The sequence below is a fragment of the Gossypium hirsutum genome, chromosome D06, assembly GCF_007990345.1.
Source record: "Gossypium hirsutum isolate 1008001.06 chromosome D06, Gossypium_hirsutum_v2.1, whole genome shotgun sequence".
NCBI lineage: Eukaryota > Viridiplantae > Streptophyta > Magnoliopsida > Malvales > Malvaceae > Gossypium > Gossypium hirsutum.
The window spans coordinates 53697465-53709489 of NC_053442.1; the positions used below are offsets into that span (position 1 = coordinate 53697465).

General features: G+C 33.9%; 1 non-coding gene across 1 annotated transcript; it reads left to right on the top strand.

The window, feature by feature from the left end:
- Positions 1-8377: 8377 nt before the first annotated feature.
- On the top strand, positions 8378-8484 carry LOC121218772 (small nucleolar RNA R71). Its single transcript, XR_005915249.1, has one exon. It is a non-coding gene; the product is annotated as a small nucleolar RNA R71 (small nucleolar RNA).
- Positions 8485-12025: the final 3541 nt, after the last annotated feature.

Here is a 12025-nt window from a genome sequence, read left to right on the forward strand (position 1 = left end):
CATTCGGCCCCTAAGGTCAGTAAAAGACTTAAAATGCACTTTTAATTGAATTTAACTAAACTGAGAAAACATAACTAAAACATACTAAAATTGCTAGTTTTCAAGCTCCTCAAGTACAAAAACTAGTTTAATCTACTACACCGAATTACGACAGATCAAAGCCAGTCATATACATGGCACCAAGTTGGGAAAACATGTCACATGAATGGCACCTAGTTGACCCCTAGCACTTCACATTAGGGAACCGTGCCTTATAAATATGGAAGAATTGCTTCCAAGGAAGTGGAGACCAAAAGAGAATCACAACAAATTTATAGAAATGTTAAAATAAAACTTTCGTTGAGTGGTAAATTTAATGTTTTGCTAACCCAATTGGCATGAGTTCAAATCTCATCAAATGCATATTTTTATTATTCAAATAAAAAGACTAAAGTACCCTCAAATAATTTAATTTAATTTAAATACGAAGGGACATTAAAGTAATTTCCTTGAGTTCGAATTGGTTAATTGTGACAACAACTCAATAAAGAACTCTACGAATAGTTTATATATATGAATTATTATAAGGTACATTGGATAGTCTTATTCAAGGGATGTGTAATTCATCCAAATCTAATGGCATGTTCAAAATTTTTAAAGGTTTGAATAAAAATAAAAACCCTAAAAAATAAGTATGGGTAAAAGAATTAGGCTCGTTTAAAATATGGGTCGGGCTGTAACACCTCACACCAACACGAATGACAAATCCAAATTTGTGATGTCACGTCATCAAAGCAAATTAAGTTACTATAACACAAATAATTCTTATACATGCATTCATACACCCATTGATTTCATTTCATCAATTTATAGGGTTATAAGGGTTAATTCTAAAGTTAGGATTTCATATCCAAACTCAACAGTAAAATTTCAAATTTATGTCTCAAGACAGGGGTCTCTGCGTCTTGAGATGGATCATAAATTATTGTGGGATTTTTAGCTTCGAATTTAACATATCTCAAGACCCTACAAGTTTTGTTTGTATCGAGACTTAGTGCCCAAATGGTCAAAATCCTGCACTTTTAAGTATTTAAAGCCTTAACCAAATGAGCCTAAACATATTCATCCAATCAACGTATCTAAACATGTTCAAATATTTCAAATCTTAACCTCCAATACAACATTACTAAACCAACCAATTTGTACAATCAAACTCACATAATCAAACTTAATCAACTAATAATCAAAAGATAAAATTTAACCATTATAACTTATAGGCCACTTACCAACATTGCCAAAACTAACTTAGGTATCAAGCCAACCAACCAAAGTAAATTTCATATGACCTCAAAACATATAAATACATACAAAATATGATTGTGATGGCTTTCATGCTGAGCTTCAGAATTGGATGTGTAAAACCCCTTGCCCGACCAGATCACCGGGTCCGAGTTACAGGATGTTACATACATTATTGGAATAAATACAAACAAATAATAAGAATTTTACATCATAAAACATGTATTCACAATCAAAACAACTCATATTCATATTAACAATCTTTTTTGGGATTTATACAAGCTTATAAAAGCTCAATTGCTAACTTGAGCTAAAAAAAAGACTAAATTACAATGTTTTCAAAGTTTCCATAATAGGTATCAATACCATATATAGGTACCGATACAATTTTGAGCTTCTATGTTTTACAAAATTGACTTAAAAGCGAAGGTACCAATACTATGCAAAAAGTACTAATACCTTTGTCAAGGTATCCATACCTTATCTTTATATCGATACCATTTTTAGGTTCAATGTTTAAAAATTAAAGAAAAACCACTAATTTATCGATACCTAATTCTAAGGTATTAATACCTCTATGCAAAAGTGTCAAAAACTTGAATTTTGGTACCATTTTCATGCCAAACTAACTCTTTTCCCAAATGGTGCTTAAATGCACATTCAAACTTGCACAAACCAACCAAAACATCCATTCTATCATTTTCAAAATCAACCTACCCAATATGCCATAGTTTGGCACCAATTCAAACCAAAACAATCTACTCCAATTCAACCTACTTCACATGCCTTTAAGCCATTCAATCCTACATTTAGCCATGTCATATTAATCCTTATCCATGCTACTCAAAATCATACACTAAAACACACAAGTTACCGAATATGTATCTTCCCATTTGAACATTAACATCCATAATTCAAAATTTTCCAAGTTTTAAGCCAACTAATAGTTCAAACTAACACTTATATGAACTCTTTATATACATGCCACATAACTGAGTCAAAAAGATCAAAAGTCTACCAAGTTGATAATTAGATAGTCTGAGCTTCGAGGTGATCCGATTGTCTTATTTTGCAAATTGACACTACAAGAAAGAAGAAACGATGATATAAGCATTGTGAATGCTTAGTAAGTTCAAATGGAATTTACCTAGCTTACCTTGACATTTACAAAAATTTAAGCTATTGAAATTTTAATGGTATAATACATGGCATCCTTTGGCACCTTATACTTTAATGTTCAAATCAACAATACAACTAATAGTTTAGTTTATTTGCATAACAACACTATGGTACTCAAGTCATAAGTATAAAAAACCATTCAAACCATAATCAATTTGCAAAATAACAACTCAAAACTTGTTCACACGATTCAACCATTTCATTTCCAATTTAAATTACCATTTTCATTTTTGTTACGCCTGGAGAACCTTAGTAAATTGAACTCGGATACATGGGACTAATTTGCTCACACGAGTTGACATATTTGGGTTATTCACAAGAGCTTAACAGAATCTACAACATATCTTAAATCTCAATCTATCGTATTAATCCCTGATCAAACATCAATTTTTTGTTTTTGGGACCCTAATGGCATGTCATTCGTATCCTAGTCGTGGGCGCTGTAACAGTTCGCTCGCGGAAGACTCAATATTCTATTACTATTTGGTGTGTAAATGGTAAATTGAGTATAGAATTTAGTAAGTAAAGTATTATTTCTGGCTAAGTAGAGAACTTTGTGGGATTTTCATTTGGTGAACTCTATGTTTTGGCAAACACTAGGGTTTGGTAGACTCTTCTATTAAGTATTTGCCCAGCCCAGATGTTTTGGGCAAACTTGTTAAGTTTGTAGTTTTGATTAAGTTGTCTTATTTAGTGCTTGGTGACTAAATTAGTTATGTGTGGATTTAGTTGAGATTTAGTTAGAACTGAACTAGACTACCGAAAATGATTAGACTCAAAACTTGTTAAGTGTGTTTAATCACGGGAATCAAAGGTGTTATTGGGATTATCTAATTTCTCCACTAAACTTTGTCTCTTTTGCTTGGTATATAAGAGTATCAGTGGCTAACATGAGACACCTTTACATATTCTCTCTTGAATTTCTCTGTAAGTCTCTAAAGAACCTAAGTTTAGAATAACTTCATCAAGGGAAAGGTACAAACTATTTAGATAACGTCTACATTAGTACTAGCTTACTAGTAATTTTGGGTGAACCCTTTAGTTATTATTGAAGTAATCTACGTGTTTATTATACTACATGCATAGATGTTAGAATTGTTTGTAAGGAAGGAAACTTCCTGATTCTGGATTATGTGATATCGATCCTTACATGTATGTTAATTTTTGATAGATTAATTATCTGATAATAATAATTATCTTTCTTTTAGCTAAAGAAGCTAACAAGGGTCCCAATGATAAAGGCAAAGGACCTGTTGTGTAGATTTGTACTAGAGTTTCTGGTGAGTTCCTTTTTATCTTATAAATTCCTTTGTTATATAAATTCTGTGAGGTAAGCAATCTTCCTTAGTAATGTATGAATGATAAATGTGTGGGCAATAGTTGTTTAGTGTTGTCAGTCTAAGTTCAGTCAGTCTGTATTATGAAGTAAATACCATCTTTCATGCTTAAGCCAGTACCAATAGTTTGTGATATGTGAGATATGATCTGTGGTGATAGAGAATGGGGCATATGTTTGTGATGCCTTTAGTAGGGTAACTATATTACAAACAAGATTGACAGATCACAAGAAAACATATTATTCTGAATGAAAATGATATGAGGAGTTAAGGAGGAGTATGTATGTGAATGAGACTGTCTGATATTCTTCTGACTCTAATTTTTGGGTATGTGGTGGCTGACATGAAGATGGGTTGTCTACATCGGGTTAAGTTGGCATATTGTATCTATCCATGTGTTTTGTAAATTGGTGTATTAAGTCTGTCTGTGTTCTATGAATGCCATTGGATGTATTATGATCATTATGTGTAACTCTTTCTAAAAGGTTTGGTATTATCATGAGAAATAGTGTGTATGATTTCTCTTTACCTTTCGAACTCACTAAGTTCGTATAAACTTACTTTGTCATATTTTCCTTCTCAAGCGTGCTAATTGAAGGGAGGCTTTTTGTTGAAGGGACTACGCTAGAGAACTGTTGTTTTTGTAAGCTATCTGTTTTGTCCTGTATCATGCATGACCTTGTAGGGGTGGTGTGTAGATGTATTTTTTAAACAAATTTTTATAGCAATCTATTATTTTGTCACGACATTGTTTTATGAGAATCTTCTTAAATTTTATGCTTGGATTTGAATTATTATAAATTGTTTCACGAAATTACTTATTTGAACTAATTCGCCAAATGGGTTGAACACTATTTTAAACTATCAATGATGTACATTAAAACCTTTGTAAAGTAATAGCTCATCACACATTTTATAGTCATAAATTTGTAAAATTTTACAAAGTTTCCACTAAATAATTTTCTTAAAATTAGTATGATTTTAAATTATGACTGGTGCATTATAAGTTTGGTATCAAAGGTCAAGGTTGAGTCGATTCTTGGAAAATCAAAGGTTGTGTCATGTCTCATCATGCATGATACACCTCTGGCTTAGTCCTGTAATTTGAACCAATCTGATTTTTATTGTAGTGTTGAAAAAATGTCTGAAGGATCTAAAGAAGCAACTGGTGAGGAAATTGAAAACCGTGTGCCTCCTGCTCAAGAGCAAACTCCCACAACCAATCTGGGTGTTTCTCTTGGGAATACTTTTCGAAACATCTTCTTCATAATGATGAGCCAAATTCTTGATCAATTTTTGGGGACTATTCAAGCACCCTAACCTCAACAGCCTCAGCAACCACAACCAGAAGTGGTATGACCAGCACCACCTATACCACTAGTACCAGTTGTAACACCATCTAAGGGAGATCTTATCCAGGAGATTAGAAAGAAAGGTGCTAATGAATTTTTGGGTGATAAGGATGATGATCCCACTATAGCTGAGAAGTGGTTATCACGAGTTTGCAGAGTGATTAAAGAACTGAAGTACATGCCAAAAGATAGCCTTTTGTGTCCAATCTCTTTATTGGAAGGAAAAGCCTATCAATGGTGGGAGACATTGACCAGTGTAACCCTTAAGGAGATGATTGATTAGGAGTTCTTTTTAGAAAAATTTAGAGAAAGATATGTGAATCAAATGTATGTAGAACAGATGAAAAAGAAATTTTTGTATCTTGAGTAGGGAAGAATCCCTGTAATGCAATATGAATGCGAGTTTGTTAAACTTAATCGTTATGTCAAGAATATGTTCCAAACAAAGAAAGAGATGTGTGACAAATTTGAATAGGTGTCAAAGATGATATTCGTGTTTTGGTAGCAACCTCAGAATGTAAAAGCTTAGCATTCATAACCAAGGCTCACAAAATGGAAATAATTATTCAAGATAGAAGTAGAATTTTTGATAGAGAAAGAATGAAGCGTGGAATGTCTAGTCCTCCACCTTCAACAAATTTCAAGAGGTCGAGAGAAAAGACTTTTTGAACATCAAGAAGGGAATTATAGCCTATGAGTTTCAAGCATGATGGAAATAGTAGAAAGGCTATTTCGATTACAAGTTCTGGTGGATCTAGAATAATGAGAAATTCTAACTATGAGCACAGTGGAAGAAGTCATGGAGGAGAATGCTAGAGGCATTCTGAAGCATGATTTGGATGAGGATCTTTGGATCATCAGGTTAAGTATTGTCCCTCCAAAGTACAGGTAATTACATAATAGTCTGTTCGTCGCCCCTAAAAGTTTCAACAAGAGGCTAGATCTGGCATACCAACAAAATCTAGCTCAGTTCAGGGGACTCCAAGGAAAAGCTACACTAAGCCTAGTTCTGAAGTATGGCAAAAGAAGATGTTGATTTGTCAGAAGTCATAACGGGTAAATTTTCTTTCTTTGGAAACAATATTTATGCATTCATAGATCCAGGATCAACTCATTCTTATATATGTACTAAAGTTATAGAGGGTCTGATTCTTGAGGTTGTGTATTCTGAGAAGAATGTGTTAGTGACTAATCCTCTAGATCAAAGTAAAATGGTGAATAGAGTAATTAAAGATTGTCTGTTGGTGTTTGGCGAGTATACTTTCCTGGCAGACTTGTTGCCATTGATTTTCCATGAGTTTGACATTAATCTGGGATTAAACTAGTTAACTAGACATAATGTTGTGATGGGTTATCGTCCTAGAGTCATGCGTTTATTAACTATAAGGGGTAGGAAGCATTAATGCCTAACGTACAGACTAGTTTGGTGAGTAGAATAATTTTTGTTGCATCCGCCAAAAAATTGTTTGTTAACGGTGCAGATGCTTACTTAGCATACATTATGGGTTCATTTGAATTGAGAAAGGACATTAGTCATGCTCCAGTTGTAAGAGATTTTTTAGATTTGTTTCCAGGAGAGCTTCCAATGATGCCACCTGATAGATAAATAGAGTTTTTAATTGAATTGGAACCTGGTACAATGTCTATCCCTTGTACTCCTTATAGAATGGCACCACTAGAACTGGAAAAGCTTAAAGCACAGTTGTAAGATCTGTTAAATAAGGGATTTATACGACCAAGTGTTTCACCATGGAGTGCGCTAATTTTGTTTGTGAAGAAGAAATATGGGACAATTCGAGATATGCTAAAAATCGATCCGCTAGCTGAAGCATCACAGTTGTAGGTCTTACTTCACCTATCCCTAACATCTTGAAAATAGACTTAGGCATCAAGTTGATACTCGCTCCTAAGTCACACAAAGCTTTACCACAGTAAGATTCACCAATGTTACAGGTTATAGTAAAGCTTCATGGGTCTTTCAGTTTCGGTGGCAATTTGTTCTGCAGGAATGCACTGCACTTCTTTATCAAGGAAACAGTCTCATACTCACTCAATATTTTCTTCTTGGACAGTATATCCTTCATAAACTTCACATAATTCGGCATTTGTTCTAAAGCCTTCACCAACAGAATATTGATGTGTAACTGCTTCAGAGCATCCAAAAAACTCTTGAATTGCACCTCTTATTTCTGCTTGTTTTGCTGCAACCTTTGTGGATATAAAGGTGATGGAACTTTCGGTTGAACTGGACAACCTTTCTGAGTAGGTAAATTTGCATCCAAAGAAGATGTTAAAATATCTTAATTCACTAAGTTAGGGTTTACCTTGTCAGACTTTGCAGATTCTGATTCCTTTGGTGTAGGAACTTCAACAGCTGGTTGATTTTTCTCAACGGGCTTATCTTAAACATCAATCCATCGGGGTTCTAGAATTTTGCCACTTCGCAATGCCACTACCTTGATATGTTCTTTACCCAAATTTTTTGGATTCTAAGTATCGCTCAGCAAGGTTCCTTGTGGTCTATTACGTAGCTCCGTAGCTAACTAACCCATTTGGTTTTTCAAAATTTTCAATGTTGCTGCTTGGCTTTGGATCAAAGCGTCATTTTTCGCCATGTAAGCTTTCAACAAGTTCTCCAAACTGTTTGATGCCTCAGATTGAGGTGGTTTTAGAGCTTGTTGATTAAACCCTTGAGATTGTTTGGGCCTTTGCTGCAATAAGTTGTTGTTCGGTCCATTTCCTTGGTTGCTTCAAGAAAAGTTAGGATGATTATGCCATGAAGGATTGTAGAAGTTGGACTGGGGTCCTTGTCCACTCCTATTTTGATATTGGTTCCCCATATAGTACACTGGCTCGAGATTTGTTGCACAATTCTCAAAAGAATGACCTTCATCACAGTACACATAGGAAACGACTTTAAATGGACTTGGTGGCTGAGCTACAAAATTATTAGTACTATTAGCAGTTAACTGTTTTATCATAAAGGAAATACACGATACCTAAGCTGATAACGAAGTGAGGGCGTCAACTTTATGAGCTTCGGCTACACGTATTCCTGAAGCTATTCGATTTGTTGGCCATTGATAGTTATTACTCGCGATCCTCTTTATGATCTCATAAGCCTCATTATAAGACTTAGACAAAATTGCATCATTCGCGGAAGCATCTACCATCAATATTGTATTTGCATTGAGACCATTATAGAATGTCTCCAACTGGATATAATTAGGAATCCCATGATGAGGGCACTTACGAAGTAAATCCTTGAATCGCTTCTAAACCTCATACAAAGACTCATCATCCAATTGTTGGAAAGCTGTGATGTCATTCCTTAACTTAGTATTTTTCCTAGGTGGGAAATACTTAACCAAAAATCTCTCTGCTAATTCTTGCCATGTAGATACGAAACTTGGTGGCAATGAATTGAGCCATGCTCGTGCTCGATCTCGCAACGAGTAACGCGTAGGTTTGTGCAAATGTACACAGTCATTATCAAGTAATAAGTAAGTAGCAAGTTATCGTCTCCACAGGGATAGTATTTGTGCTAAGTCACTTAATTTGTAAAATTATATTAACAATTTGGTAAATAAAAACACAATATTGTTGAGAAGTGGTGATTAAAATATATTAAACTAAATGCAAATTATCCAAAGTATGCAAACTATATGAATGAAATAGATTTTAGTAAAATTAAACAAAATTTCTAACAATTATAACATAAATAAACTAAGACAGTTACTTTAATTAAACTCAATTTATTATCAACATGCTTAATAACATTCAGAAAAATATTCCATGGCAACTCGACCTTTCATGAGTTGGGAAACCACATTAGGTCCTTTCACGATAAGATAAGTGTATATACACATTTTGCTGATCCTTATTTACTAAGGGTTTCTTAGCATTCGTGTGAGGTAACAGGGACGTGTTATGTTTGATATAATTTAATCACACAAATCTAAAAACTATGCAGATAACAAAGCTTGGTCAAAGTTGTTATGCAACCTTCAATTTAATCAGGTCAGGATCTAAATTGAGCATGCAGATTTCAATTATGTGTCCATTAGTCGTCGTCTGGTCAAGGTCACTCAGCTAATTTAGTTGCATTTCAATCACGTACAAATGAAATATAGACTTGATTTTATTCGAAAACATGATCGATTGAGGCACAAACATTATAAGCATGAATCAAATAAATATTATTTAATCAAAGCAATCATCCTAGCTTAAAAAAAATTTAGCTAACATTGTTGTAAACAAAAACAAAGAACACGTAGCAAACTTCATTATATTAAATTAAAGAAAAGGAAGATTAAACCCAATTCGGAGTGGCTGTCACCCAAGACTCTGACTAACAAGGCTCCTTTGTTCCTTTGCTTTGTTCCTTTGCTGATGGCTCTCCAAGGTGGCCGGCATGAGAGGGTCTTCCTTATAGTTGAGGAGAGGGGGATAGTTTGCTAAAAATAGGAGTTTTCATCTTTTAAAGCATCTTCCGTAGGTGGCCAGCCATAAATTCAGCAAGTTGAGCTGATTTTTCCTTGATTTTTGGTCAATTTGAGTGCCACAACAACTCAAGACTGAGACTTGGTCAAGTGCAAATCTTCAGGTAAATCTCTAATTTCTGCAACTCTTCAAGGACCTTGTGCAATTAAACCAAAGAGTGGTTTATGGACAGCCATGTGCAGCCGAATTTTGGGTTGACTTGGTCTCCAATTTGGACAGTTTTTGTAATCAACCAAAGCTATCAGACCTGTCCAGAATAAATCAACAAGTTAGAGGACTAAAGAATAAAATTTATCCAATTTAATTAAAAACCCAAATTATTAATGGAATATTTTAAAATGAATTATTACATATAATTTTATATTTTATTATTTAATTTAATCATGCATGGCCCACTTTATATCTTTAAAAATATAATATATTCAAATTAATATAAAATAAGCCATTTATTGCATGAAAACTATATAATAAAGCATAAAATCACATTTTAATAATTTCTTTGTCCTAATTTCATATTTTCACATATTTCATTAATTTATTAAACAATTACTTAGTTTTAACAACGGATTTAAATAAAAAGGTGATAAATTACATAGGAAAAATCCTATATATTTTTCCGTTATCAATGATATTCTGGTTTATTCTAAAAATGTGGCTAATTGTGAGGTGTATTGAAGAATTGTGATGAGAACACTACGTGAGAATTAATTATACACCAAGTTCAGCAAGTGTGAATTCTGGCTGAGAGAAGTTTATTTTGTAGGTCATGTAATTTCTACTGAAGGTATTAAAGTAGATATAATAAGGTAAAAGTAGTGCTTGAATGGAATCTGCCCAAGAATGTCACTGAAGTTTGCAGTTTCTTGGGTTTAGCAGGCTACTATAAAAGGTCTGTAAAAGGCTTCAAAATGTTGGCAACTCCCCTCACAGATTTGATGAAAAAGAAAAAGAAGTTTGAATGAACTATGCTTGTCAGTAAAGTTTTGAAAAGTTGAAAACAATTTTAACAGAAGCTTCTATCTTAACTCAACTAGAATCTGGTGTGGAGTATATTGTTTATACTGATGCATAATTGAATGGGTTTGGATATGTACTTATGCATAATGGTAAATTTGTGGTGTATGCATCACACCAACTCAAGCCACATGAAAGAAATTATCCAACTCATGATTTGGAGCTAGCAGCAATACTTTTCGCATTGATGATTTGGAGACACTATCTTTAAGGAGAAAAGTGTCGTGCGTTCTTAGATCATAAGAGTTTGAAGAATTTAATGACACAAAAAGATTTGAATCTACACGAAAGACGCTGGTTGAAACTTCTGAAGGATTATGATTTGACCATAGAGTATCACCTTGGAAAAGCTAATGTTGTGGCTAATGCTTTGAGCATAAAAATAGTGACAGTGTTAGCATCCCTTCGAGCAAAAGTAAGTCTGGTGTTGATGAGGGATCATTATTGGAAGAGTTGATTATTAGACCAACCTTTCTCTCTCAAATTTTGGAAAAATAAAAGAAAGATACGCAGTGTAATATTTATAAGTAGCGTATGATGTCTGGTAATGCAACAAACTTTAACTTGGGAAAAGCTGGTGAATTGCGGTTTATGGGAAGAATGTATATGCCAGTTAGGAATGGTTTAAGGCAAGAATTTTTTAAAAGAGGCTTGTCAAGGACCCTTTTCACTTCTTCCAGGAAGTGTCAAGATGTATTGAGATTTGAGAAGTCTCTACTAGTGTCCTGGAATAAAGAAAGAAATCACAAAATATGTTTCAAATTATTTAACATTCCAACGAGTTAAAGTAGAGCATCAAGTTCTTTGGGGTAAGATGTATCCTTTGTAGATACCAGAGTGGAAGTGGGATAAGATTACGATGGATCAAATCTTCCTCTCAGTTTTTTAAGAATAATTCAGTTTAGGTAATTCTGGATAAACTCACTAAGTCAGCTCATTTCCTGCCATTACAAATCACTTATTAACTGGAAAAGTTAGTAAAGTTATATGTCTCTGAAATAGTATGCATTCATGGAATTCCATCAACTATAGTTTCAGACTGAGATCCAAGGTTTACATTAAGGTTTTAGAAGAAACTACAAGGATCGTTGGGAACCAAGCTACAATTCGGTATTGCCTTCATCCTCAGATAGATGAACAGTCTGAAAGAGTAATTCAAGTTTTGGAAGACATGTTAAGAATTTGTGCGGTTGACTTTGAGCTAAATTGGGAAAGATATATCCCTTTGGTTGAGTTTGCTTATAATAATAGTCATCATGCCATTTTGGGTATGTAACACCATTTGAAGCTCTATATGGAAAAAAGTGTTGAACACCCATGTGTTGGATGGAGCTCAATGAAAGGAAATTGGTAGGTCCTGAG